This window comes from Piliocolobus tephrosceles, chromosome 1, assembly GCF_002776525.5.
Source record: "Piliocolobus tephrosceles isolate RC106 chromosome 1, ASM277652v3, whole genome shotgun sequence".
Classification (NCBI taxonomy): Eukaryota; Metazoa; Chordata; class Mammalia; order Primates; family Cercopithecidae; genus Piliocolobus; species Piliocolobus tephrosceles.
The window spans coordinates 212,892,526-212,905,966 of record NC_045434.1 but is presented as its reverse complement, the minus strand read 5'-3'; positions in this window follow the sequence as shown (position 1 = coordinate 212,905,966).

Here is a 13,441-nt window from a genome sequence, read left to right as displayed (position 1 = left end):
TCTCAAACTCCTGGGGTCAAGTGATCCTCCTGCCTTGGCCTCCGAAGTGTGGCGATTACAGGCTTGAGTCACTGCACCTGGCTCTTTTCTTTTTTCTTTTCTCTCTCTCTCTCTTTCTCTCTCTCCCTCTCTTTCTTTCTTCCCATTAAGCATCCCCACCTTCCTGCTGCTTTGTTCTTTAATGAACTATTTTATTCAAGACCTTTGTTTTCAGAGTCAGAAAACCCAGAACACACAGGTTTTAGCAACACAGGGAACCCATTGTTTCACCTACCAGAAGAATCCAGGGGAGGCCTGGCTTCCAGTACAGCCGGAGACCAGGATCTAGAGTGCAGTGTCAGAAGCGCGGTCAGCCTGTCTTGGCTCTGCCTCCTGTCTGCAGGCTTTGCTCTCAGATGACCAATCCCCTGAGTGGGTCTCTGAAGCTCCAGGATTCCAGCCTTGCAGCCCAGCCATCCAAGAGCACTGGCATAGAGATCCCTTCTCTGAAGTGGGACCCTGAAGACAGTACCATGGGTAAAAGATTAGGAAAGAAGCCTACCCAATAAAGGGAGACGGCAAGGAAACCTGACATCAGGTTGCAGATCTGGGTGAAGCACGCTGCTGATAAAGACATACCTGAGACTGGGCAACTTACAAAAGAAAGAGGTTTAGTTGGACGTACAGTTCCATGTGGCTGGGGAAGCCTCACAATCATGGTGGAAGGCAAGGAGGAGCAAGTCACATCTTACATGGATGGCAGCAGGCAAAGAGAGAGAGCTTGTGCAGGGCAACTCCTCTTTTTAAAACCATCAGATCTCATGAGACATATTCACTATTATGAGAACAGCTTGGGAAAGACCTGCCTCCATGATTCAATTACCTCTACCAGGTCCCTCCCACAACGTGTGGGAATTCAAGATGAGATTTGGGTGGGGACACAGTCAAACCATATCAAGGGAGAAAGGTAGCCTTTGAGCATTTGTAAACACCAGCTGGTCCTTCCCTGGCTTTAGGGTTCAAATCCACATGGCTGCAATTTAAAAAGGGCATAAAAACAAACCCTAAACTAAAACCTCAATGGCACCTCCTGGTGTCTGACAGAAGCAATCACAAAAACATTTTGGGGCCGCTGTAGATATTTGAATATGATGGAGCTATTAGATGATATTAAGGAATTATTTTAAATTTTGGTATGTGAAATGAAAGTATTATATAAAAACATGACTTTTTATTTATTTATTTAGAGACAGAGTCTCACTCTGTTGCCCAGGCTGGAGTGCAGTGGCATGATCTCAGCTCACTGCAACCTCTGCCTCCCAGGTTCAAGTGATACTCCTGCCTCAGCCTCCTGAGTAGCTGGGATTACAGGCAGGCACCACCACGCCCAACTAATTTTTGTATTTTTAGCTTTGTGATCTGCCCACCTCAGCCTCCCAAAGTGCTGGGATTACAGGCGTGAGCCACAGCACCCAGCCCATGACTTTATTTTTTAGAGATCCATAGTAAGATATTTAGGGATAAGATGTCATAATGTCTATGACTTACTTTACAATATTTGAGCAAAAGAGGAGGATAGGGAGAAGGGGAGGAAATATGGCATGTTTCATTTTTTTAATTAAAAATGTTTTTTAAAAAAATGAGATGGGATCTTGCTATGTTGGCCAGGCTGGCCTTGAACTCCTGCTACAAGCAATCTTTCACCTTGGCCCAAAGTGCTGAGATTATAGGAGTGCACCACTGTGCCTGGCCCAAAATGTTTCTAAGGTTTGGTTTTTAAAGGAACCATTACTAAGAGCAGGTTTTCATGAAAGGGAAGTGTCTAAGAGCTTGAGGAGACTGGGGCCTTTTGAAGCCTGAGAAAAGAGGCCAGCCACAGGTAAAAAAGACCAAGAAATGAAGTCTGGGCTGAGTGTGGTGGCTCATGCCTATAATCCTAGCACTTTGGGAGGCTGAGGTGGGAGGATCGCTTGAGCTCAGGAGTTCAAGACTAGCCTGGGCAACATAGTGAGACCTTGTCTCTACAAAAGATACAAAATAGGCCGGGTGCGGTGGCTCAAGCCTGTAATCCCAGCACTTTGGGAGGCCGAGGTGGGTGGATCACGAGGTCAGGAGATCGAGACCATCCTGGCTAACACGGTCAAACCCCGTCTCTACTAAAAATACAAGAAAATTAGCTGGGCATGGTGGTGGGCGCCTGTAGTCCCAGCTACTCGGGAGGCTGAGGCAGGAGAATGGAATGAACCCAGGGGGCGGAGCTTGCAGTGAGCCGAGATCACGCCACTGCACTCCAGCCTGGGGCACACAGCAAGACTCCATCTCAAAAAAAAAAAAAAAAAAAAGATACAAAATATTAGCCAGGTGTGGTGGCACATGCCTGTAGTCCCAGATACTCAGGAGACTGAGATGCAAGGATGGTTTGAGCCTGAAAGACAGAGGCTGCAGTGAGCTGAGATCGCACCACCGCCTCCAGCCTGGGCCACAGAGCGAGACCTCAAGTGGCGTGTGCCTGTAATCCCAGCTACTTGGGAGGCTGAGGCAGAAGAATTGCTTGAACCAGGAAGGGGGAGGTTGCAGTGAGCTATGGTGGCACCACTGCACTCCAGCTTCGGCGACAGAGCAAGGCTCTGAAAAAAAAAAAAAAAAAAATATATATATATATATATGAGAATGTTGAAAGAAGTATTCCTACTGGAGGCAGAAAGTAAAAAACAGCTAAGGTCTCTTCCAATGTTGAAATCCAGGATCTTCTGAAGAGGCAGGGGACAGTATCTGAAAAGTGACTGAGTCAGTCAACCCAAGAGGCTCTGATGCCAGAAGTTTGGGGGAGTTCCCCGAAAGAAACCTTCACTGTGTGGGATCTACCAGTTCCCTGGGCACATTCCCCACAAGCTCCACTGAGGACTCACCAGACAGTTAACTGACATGCAGACTGGCTTTCTGAGTGGACTGGCCACCAGCCAGGGAATGAGGGCTGCCTCATCCACCCTGGAGGGGGCTGCCCATTAGAGCCCAACAGCCCCAAGGGCCCTGCTCCCTACCCCTTCCTGACCAGGAGGCCTGTCAGCCTTGGCAAGGCTGGGACTGTCGGAACCCTGCTGGGCAACACTGTCTCCATCGAATTCTTGGGCTCAGGCTCTTCATCTGCAAAATGGGGTGGTGATGCCGTCGCCCCTGAGGCTCCTCCACCACCCAAGTGCTGTAACTGTGGATTTCAGACAAGGAAGTGGAGGCCAAGCCTAGAACAATCTAATCACTAGAAGTGTTCTAGAACAGCCCAATCACTCTGGGTCGAGCTGACAACAGCACAATCGGGATGACAAGAAAGCCTGAATTATATCGTAATTACACTCCCGAGAATGTTTTCTTTTTGTTTTTGAGACGGAGTCTTGCTCTGTCATCAGGCTGGAGTGCTCACTCTAACTTCTGCCTCCTGGTTCAAGTGATTCCCCTGCCTCAGCCTCCCGAGTAGCTGGGACTACAGGTGTACACCACCATGCCTGGCTAATTGTTTGTATTTTATTAGAGGCAGGGTTTCACCATGTTGGCCAGGATGGTCTCAATCTCCTGATCTTGTGATCCACCCGCCTCGGCCTCCCAAAGTGCTGGGATTATAGGCATGAGCCACTGTGCCCAGCCACCCAGAGGATGTTCTCTTTATTCAAGGATACAACTTATGGCAAATTAATTGTTGATCAAGTTATTCGCAAGAAGAGGTCCTATGACTCCTGCATTAATATATACTGAATTTTCAATCAGCACTATTTTCTTCTATGCCTGAAAATGGAATTGCTCTGGTGTTTTGAGTGGCTTTTCACTGGAGGGCCTTCAGTCACTCCTGCAAACTGCCTAACCTGGCACACCACGCCCAAGTGTAATCGTGAATCCAAATGAGTGGGCTGAACTAAGAGAACACCACCAGGCCTCACCCTGAACCCAGGCTCACGCTTTGCCCTCCTGGGAACCTTGGCCTGTGCATCTTTCCTTATCTGTGGAGTCACGTCTTTGGAGCACCTGGGCTTAGGAAGAACGATTAGTGAATCCGTGTGAGCCAAGCAAAGTTCAAAGACCTGCCCAGTCTTCATTTCCAAACAATCTCATATCTGTGAGACTGTGGCCGGCAGAGTGACTCAGCCCGACCCCAGCCTCAGTAACAAACTCTGACAAGGACACGTGGGGAGAGGCTGCAGCTCTCAGAATTTGGAGCCATGGCCACCTGACCCCCAAATGACACCCGATAAACAAGCATTTAGTGAACACCCACTGGAAGTGCTTACAAGGCACTAAGCTGAGCACCGTCAGGAGCCTTGATCTCAAAGGCTGCACCACCTCTGTGGTAGGTGACGGAAGGGAATGCTTTTCCCATGCAACGGCCTAGGAAAGAAATTCCAGAGACATTTAGGAACTGGCTTTAAGGTCATGATCACTGTGGCCAAGCGGAGACCAGATTTCGGATCTCCTGATTTTCTTTTCTTTTTCTTTTTGTTTTGTTTTGTTTTGTTTTGAGATGGAAGTCTTGCTCCATCACCCAGGCTGGGGTGCAGTAGCACGATCTTGGCTCACTGGAGCCTCTGCCTCCTGGGTTCAAGCGATTCTCCCACCTCAGCCTCCCAAGTAGCTGGGGTTACAGGGGCTCACCACCATGCCCAGCTAATTTTTACATTTTTAGTAGAGATGGGGTTTCACCATGTTGCCCAGGCTGGTCTCGAACTCATGACCTCAGGTGATTCACCTGTCTCAGCCTCCCAAAGTCCTGGGATTACACGTGTGGGCCACCACATCTGGCCAGATCTCCTGATTTTCAAGGTCACACGTCTCCCCACTAGGTGCACAAACGCCAAGAGACAGCGTGGCTTACTAGTATATATTTTAAAAATATTGGCCTAGTGCAGTGGCTCACACCTGTAATCCCGGTACTTTGGGAGGCCCAGATGGGTGGATCACGAGATCAGGAGATGGAGACCATCCTGGCTAACACCGTGAAACCCCGTCTCTACTAAAAATACAAAAAATTAGCCAGGTATGGTGGTGGGTGCCTGTAGTCCCAGCTACTCAGGAGGCTGAGGCAGGAGAATGGCGTGAACCCGGGAGGCGGGGCTTGCAGTGAACCAAGATCGCGCCACTGCAGTCCAGCCTGGGCGACAGAGAGAGACTGCCTCTAAATAAATAAATTTTTTTGGCCAGGCGCGGTGGCTTATGCCTGTAATCCCAGCACTTTGGGATGCCAAGGCAGGCAGATCACAAGGTCAGGAGTTCGAGACCAGCCTGGCCAACATGGTAAAACCTTGTCTCTACTAAAAATACAAAAATTAGCCAGGCATGGTGGCAGGTGCCTGTAATCCCAGCTACTCAGGAGGCTAAGGCAGGAGAATCGCTTGAAACCAGAAGGTGGAGGTTGCAGTGAGGTGAGATCATGCCACTGCACTCCAGCCTGGGCAAAAAGAGTGAAACTCTGTCTCAAAAAAATATACTTCTTTGTTTTAATTAATTTATTTTTTAGACACACAGTCTTGCTTTGTGGCCCAGGCTGGAGTGTAGGGGTGTGATCATAGCTCACTACTGCCTCAAATTCCTGAGATCAAGGGATCCTTCAGCCTCAGCCTCCCAAGTAGCTGGGAATACAGGCATGTGCCGTGACGCTCTCCCAATTTTTAGATTATTTGCAGAGACAGGGTCTCATCATCTCAGCCAGGCTGGTCTTAAACTCCCAGGCTCAAGTGATCTTCCTGCCTCAGCCTTCCAAAGTGCTGGAGTTACAGGTATGAGCCACCATACTTAGCCTAGAAAATATTTTTACAGTTTTTTCTCTAATTTAAAATGTACGTGTGATATTTTGACATATACACACATTCATTAAATGATCACCTCAGCAAGATAATAAACACTCATTGCCCCCAAATTTTCCCCCAGAGAAACACTGATTTGTTTTGTTACTGCAGATTAGTTTTCATTTCCTGGAATTTTATACAATTGAAATAATATAGCGGGCACCTTCGGGGGCTGTTTCCCCTTTCCCTTGGCAGAAGTGCTTTGAGATTCACGCAGGTTGCAGAGCATGTCAATAGTTCATGTCTTGTTATTGCTGAATACAGTTCTCCCGTGTGGCTAGGCCACCGTTTGTTATCCATTCACCTTGATGTACTTTGGTGGTGCTTCCAATTCTTTGGCTATTCTAAACGAAGCTGCTACGAACATTTGTGTACATGTCTTTGTTTAGACATCTGCTTTGGTTTCTTTGGGTTAATACCTAGGATTGGAATGGCTGTGTCATGTGGTAGATGTACACTTAACTGTTTAACAGGCTGGCAAGCTGTTTTTGGAAGTGGTTGGTGATTTGTTTTTCTAAGACCACCAGAGTGGGCACAAAAGAACCAGCGAGTAGGCAAGGCTAAAAGCAAAACTGCAAATTTATTCTTTGGTCATCTAGCTTCAGGGACCGGAGCTGGCGGGGGGGGCTTCTAATACAGTCCCGACAAGAGTGGGGGCTGAGAAAGCCCGCCCCCGGCGCATCTGCTGGGAGCGACTTTTCTAGGAGTGGAAGGGCAATAGGCGGGGCACGGGCACGTCGGGGGAGGGGGGCCGCTCCGCAGGTGCCACCAGGTAAATCTTGGTCTCCTCGGATTGACATCACCTGGTGCATGCCTGATTAATCTGCACCTTCCCGGGTGTCAGCTGCATTCTCGCACACATGGGAAGAGTTGATGGTGAAGAAGAACCCGGAAGTGCACCATCCTGCCTCCGTTCGTCCAAACAGTCCAACCTTTTATTGATAATAGTGATAAAGGGGCGCCGTGGTCTGTCTGGCTACTTCCTGCTGTTAAGGGGCGTCGCCAAGGTCGGGGCCCATGGTTGGTATTTGGACGTATGGATGAAGAATAAAATAAGGCACAGTATTAGTATAGGAATGAGGAATGGAAGCATTTGTTGGAATATGGGCAAAACCCAGAAGGAAGGTCCTGGCAAGGTTGGGGAGTATGAGATAGTTAAGAAAATGTAGTAAGTTTGAGGCGAGTGGGGGAAAGCCAAACTGATTTCCACTGATTGCTTTCGGTAGGGGTCCTTTTTAGTTGGGAATGAGGAACAACTGCGCAAAGTAGTTGTTGGCCAGGCAGCAATTAAGGAGTGGAGTTTTTCGTGGAGTGGATGGCTTTTCCCTTACTCCTACTACAGGGATATTGGATGGAAGACTAGGTCCAGAGAAGGACGGCAAAACAGAATAGATAGCCTCGCTGTTGATTAAAAAATTGTCTTACCCACTACCAGGAGAGTTACCCGCGGCTCGGCGAGGGTGATGGGGGTCCCCGAGTCTCGGCACCTTCAGTTGTCGTCGTCCAGATGTAGGAGCTGGAAGGAGCTCCCAAGATCCTGGGAAAGGGGGTCACGTGGAGACGCAACACCTGTTCTCAGGGTGGGGCAATCAGACTTCCAGTGTCCTCCCTGCTGACAAGCAGGGCAGGGGGTTGCTGGTGGACGAAGGTTAGGACATTCACTGGCCTAATGTCCTGATGCCTTGCACTTATAGCAAGGCTGCGTTGGGGCTCGGGGACCCTGTGGACACCTGTTGGCATAGTGTCCTGCCTTGCCGCACTCCACGAAAGGAGCTTGCTTTCAAGGCCAAGAAAGCAAGCTCCTTTCGTGGCCTTGGAGTCTGTGGGGTGTGTGCTCTCTGGCCTGGGGTTACGACTGGGCTGTAAAGCCGCTGCTAGGAGCTGAACCTTCTGTTCAAGGCGAGCTTGCCGTCTCCTCTCTGGAGTTATAGACCTTAAAGGCTAATTTAACTAGGTCTTATATTGGTGTCTGAGGACCATCCTCTACCTTTTGAAGTTTTTTTTTACGAATGTCAGGAGCTGATTGAGAAATGAAATAAGATGCCAAAACGGTGGCCCCTGTGGGGAGGCCGGATCTAACCGGGTATATTGGGTTAGAACCTCAGTCAGTTTAGGGTAGAGGTTAGGATAACCTGGAGGTCATGCCAAGTCAAGTCATAGGCCTGACAAAGGTGTCTAAATTCCTTTATGTATATGGTAGGATTAGCTGAGAAATCACCTAAATGCTTCTCAATTTTGGAAAGATCGGCCAATGAAAAAGGGACATGTACTCTGACTACCCCCTCCGCCCCAGCCACCTCTCACAAAGGTGCTAACACTGTAGGAGGGTGTGGGCAGAGATAGGGGACTCAAGACAGCCAGTTGGGGGCCCCGAAGGAGGCATGGGACCGGGTGGATTACTAGTAGATAAGGAGGAGGAAGGAGGAGTCTGGGCAGGAAGGGAGGGGGTGGAGAGAAGGAGGAGGAGAGGGACGAGAGCTTAAGGCCCAAAAGCCTTGTAGGTAATTAATTTCGGACCACTTGCCTAGCCGCTGGCAGAAATTGCTGAGGTCGATCACGCCACAGTGGAAAGGAAAATTAACCCTTCCTCCTAAGGTCTTGTTCGAGCTGTAAGGTTTTTAAATCAGCTAGGAGGCACCCTAAGGGGGCGCTCTTTAGAAATTTGGACTGGGGGTTTCCCATTTGTTTCCTCTCTACCCACACAATGGACACAATGGAAGTGGATCTCCGCCTGGCTTCAAAGCGTCCTTTGGAACCAGCAGAGACAGACTGGAGGCTCATGGAGCCAAAGTGGAGATAACCTTCAGGCCGACGTCTCCGTCCTGAACGGGTCTCATTTTGGTGGCTCAAAATGGACCTCGGACCTGCGCAGGATTTTGGCCGAGGGAGGTAAAGAGGAGACAAGGGCACTTACCCCAGAGAGGCCGCTGAGAGTGAGGGAAGCGGGTCTCAGGTCCTGGTCCGTCTGCGGTGTGGAAGCAGGAGGAGGTTCCTCAATCCCTAGAGGCCTGAGGAGGGGTCTCCTCCCGGGTCTTCGGCACCAACTGCTTTGTTTTTCTAAGACCACCAGAGTGGGCACAAAAGAACCAGCAAGTAGGCAAGGCTAAAAGCAAAACTGCAAATTTATTCTTTGGTCATCTAGCTTCGGGGACCAGAGCGGGGGGGGGGGGGGGGCGCTTCTAATACAGTCCCAACAAGAGTGGGGGCTGAGAAAGCCCGCCCCCGGCGCATCTGCTGGGAGCGACTTTTCTAGGAGTGGAAGGGCAATAGGCGGGGCACGGGCATGTCGGGGGAGGGGGGCCGCTCCGCAGGTGCCACCAGGTAAATCTTGGTCTCCTCGGATTGACATCACCTGGTGCATGCCTGATTAATCTGCACCTTCCCGGGCATCAGCTGCATTCTCGCACACATGGGAAGAGTTGGTGGTGAAGAAGAACCCGGAAGTGCACCATCCTGCCTCCGCTCCTCCAAACAGTTGGACCATTTTACATTTCTACCAGCCGTGGACCCGCGTTCCAGTTACCCCTCATTTTTATCAGAACTTGTAGTCAGTATTTAAAATTTTAGGCATCCTATAAGATGTGCAGTGGTGTCTCGTTGTGATTTTAATTTACATAATTACATAATTACTAATAATGTTGAGCATCTTTTTTTTTTTTTTTTTTTTTTGAGATGGAGTTTCACTCTTGTTGCCCAGGCTGGAGTGCAATGGCGCAATCTCGGCTCACTGCAACATTCGCCTCCTGGGTGCAAGTGATTCTCCTGCCTCAGCCTCCCGAGTAGCTGGGATCACAGTTGCCCACCATCAAGCCAGCTAATTTTTGTATTTTTAGTAGAGATGGAGTTTCACCATGTTGACCAGGCTAGTCTCGAACTCCTGACCTGGTGATCTGCCCGCCTCGGCCTCCCAAAGTGCTGGGATTACAGGCATGAGCCACTGTGCCCAGCCAGCTTTGAGATTTTCTTATGCATTGTACGTTTGTACTTCTAGATGCTAGTGCTTTCTCAGATATGTGATTTGCAAATTTTTTGTGCCTGTCCATGGCTTGCCTTTTCATTCTTATAACAACTTTTCGAATACAAAATTTTATTAATTTTGTTGAAGTCCAATTTATCAACTTTTTCTTTTATGGATTGTGCTTTTAGTGTGTTGTGTAACCTAAGTTCACAAAGATTTATCTCATATTTAGAAGTTTTATAATTTAAGGTTTTAATTTGGTCTCTGTTCCAGTTTGTGTTCATTTGTTTATATGATGTGAGGTAGGAATCGCAGTTGATTTTTTTGCATATGACCTAATCACTCCAGCACATTTGTTGGATATGCTATCCTTTCACCACTCAGTTGCTTTTGTTGGAAAATCAGTTGTCTGAGGCCGGGTGTGGTGGCTCACACCTGTAATCCCAGCACTTTGGGAGGCTGAGGTGGGTGGATCATTGAGGTCAGGAGTTCAAGACCACCCTGGCCAACATGGCGAAACTCTGTCACTACTAAAAATACAAAAAATTAGCCTGGTGTGGTGGTGGGCAATTGTAATCCCAGTTACTCAGAAAGCTGAGGCAGGAGAATTGCTTGAACCCGGGAGGTGGAGGTTGCAGTGAGCCGAGATCACACCACTGCGCTCTAGCCTGGGCAACAGAGCAAGACTTCGTCTCAAAATAAATAAATAAATAAATAAATAAGAAAATCAGTTGTCTGTATAGGTGTGGATCTATTTCTGGATTCTTCCTGGTGTTCCATTATCTATTCACTATTGTTGCATTAATACCACAAATGGTTTTGATTACTCTAGCTTTACGATAAGCCTTGAGGTCAAGTAATATTATTCCCCCAAATTCAACTCTCTCAAAGTTGTTTTGGTTATTCTAGTTTCTTTGCATTTCCATATAAATAATAGAATCAGTTTGTCAATTTCTAACCCCACCATCCACCACCTTCCCACCCCCTGCCAAAAAAAGCCTGCTGGAATTTTGATGGAAATTGTTTTTAACTGGAATAGATCAATTTGGGGAGGATTAAGCCAATCTTGCATTCCTGAGATAAACCCTACTTGGTTAAGATTTATTATTGTCCTTATATTGTTGGACTTGGCTTGCTAAAATATAGTTACTAATTTTTGTATCTCTGTTCATGAGTGATATTGGGTTGTAGTTTTCTTATAATGTCTTTAGTGCCGTTTTGGTATCAGAGTAATTCTGGCTTCATAGAATGAGTTGAGAAGGGTTCCTTCCTCTTTAATTTTCTGGTAGAATTTGTGTTAAATGAGTATTATGTCTTCCTTAAACGTTTGGTAGAATTTACCAGTGAAGCCACATGGGCCTGAAGTTTTCTTCCCTTCTGGGAAGGTTTTTAAATTACAAATTCAATTTCTTTAACTGACTTAAGACTATTCAGGTTATCGATTTATTTTTTGTTTGTTTTTTTGCCCGGCTAATTTTTGTATTTTTTAGTAGAGACAGGGTTTCACCATGTTGGCTGGGCTGGTCTCAAACTCCTGACCTCAAGTGATCCCCAAAGTGCTGTGATTACAGGCATGAGCTACTGCGCCCAGCCCAGGTTATCTACTTCTTACTGAGTAAGCTTGGGTCCTCTGTGTTTTTCAAGGAGTTTGTCCATTTCATCTAGGTTGTCAAATTTATTGGCATTCCAGTGTTCACAACACCCCCTTACTATCCTGTCCCCTGGCTGTATTCTACTGGGCAGAAGCCAGTTAGCTTTGTCCAGGCCCAGAACCTATTTCTCCACTCACACCAACTACAAAGACCACCAGATCATCTTCTGTTTTACTCCAGAGCGCAGCAAATGTATTTGGGTGGCCCTGGGCTTACTCAGCCAACACTCTGGTGGTGACTTCTTCACTGATTTGTTCTCGTACCACTAACTGGGTTACTCTGAGACCTGGACATTCCCTTCTGTGGACTACAGGAAAGGCTGTGGGAACAGACGTCCAGCAGGGTATGTGACCCAGGAGGGAGGCATCCTCCTTCGGGAGAGGAATCACATGGACTCCTGGAATTCCTGGATGAAGACACCTAGGCTGCCACAGCCACAGGACCTGCTGAAGCCACACCTCAGACTTGCTGGGGACTCAGTCATTGGTGCAGGGCTCTGTACAGATCCAGACAGAGAATGGGCCCAGTGGAGACTCTGGAATGATCATGCAGGGGACACAGCTGTCAGATCCATTTCTAATAGCAGCCATGAAGATGAACCCTGACCTTTGTGAAATGCTTCATACTTACCAAGCGTTTCCACCTGGTTTATGTGAGGCAAAGATTATTGGCCTCAATTAGAAATGTGCAAAGTGAAATTAAAAGACCTTAAGTAACTTAGGGACTGAATGGGTGAAAAATGTGAGACCCAAAGAAAGATATTGAGATGGTTTCAACTATCTCTGCAAATTCTTTTGACACACTCCTCTATTCAAAAGAGGCCAGGTGCGGGGGCTCACTTCTGTAATCTTCAGTGCTTTGGGAGGCTGAGGTGGGAGGATCGCTTGAGCCCAGAAGTTCGAGGCTGCCGTGAGCCATGATTACACTGCACTCCAGCCTGGACAACAGAGTGAGACCCTGTCTCTAAAAGGGGTGGTCCAGGCTGGGCGTGGTGGCTCACGCCTGTAATCCCAGCACTTTGGGAGGCCAAGGCGGATGGATCGCCTGAGGTTGGGAGTTCAAAACCAGCCTGGCCAACATGGTGAAACCCCATCTCTACTAAAAATACGAAAACTAGCTGGCCATGGTGGTGCACACCTGTAATCCCAGCTACTCGGGAGGCTGAGGCAGCTGAATCACTTGAATCTGGGAGGTAGAGGTTGCAGTGAGCCGAGATTGTGCCACTGTACTGCAGCCTGGGCAACAGAGCAAGACTCTGTCTCAAAATAAATAAATAAATAAAAATAAAATAAAAGGGGTGGTCTAATTCTCATCACAACCACCCCCCCCGCCACTATTGTGGGCTGGAGAGACTGACCAGCATCTAGCAAACAGCATGTGACTTTCTTGCTGTGTGCATGATTCTGTCTCCCCGTGCCCCGTCACCCCCAGGAATGCAGCTCCCAGGTGTGAGGAGCCCAGGCTGAGTGTCAGTTTCGCTGCCCTCCAGCACCAGCGATCAGAAGCAGAAGGAGCCTCTAGACAGCTTTGCTCCTGGGCTTCCGCGTCTTCCAGCTGAAGCCCCAGATGTCAAAGGGCAGAGACAAGCCATTCCCACGGAGTCCTATCTGAATTCCTGACCCACAGGAACCAGGAGACACAACAGCTGTCATTGTTTTAAGCCACTAAGTTTGGAGGCTACAGGGCAACAGGTAGACCTATAATATGCAAAGTGACAAGCCCTCCAACGGGAAAAGACGCACAGTGATTCCAGAGCCCAGAGGTGAAAGGACCTCCCACTGGACAGGACAGGAGAGGTTCTTAAGGCTCATTCGAGCTGGGGTTTGAAGGCTGGGTAGGGCTGTGATTGTTTGGAGGAAAGGCATATGGAAGCACCCCAGGGAGAAAGGCACAGAGGACTGGAAGTACTTGGGGTGGAGGCTGGAAACCCACGTTATGACAATGGGGTTCCAGCCTTATCATCTCAAGTGACAGAGTCAGCCTAGGATTCCAGCAGAGAGTGACATGGTCAGGCCAGAATGCAA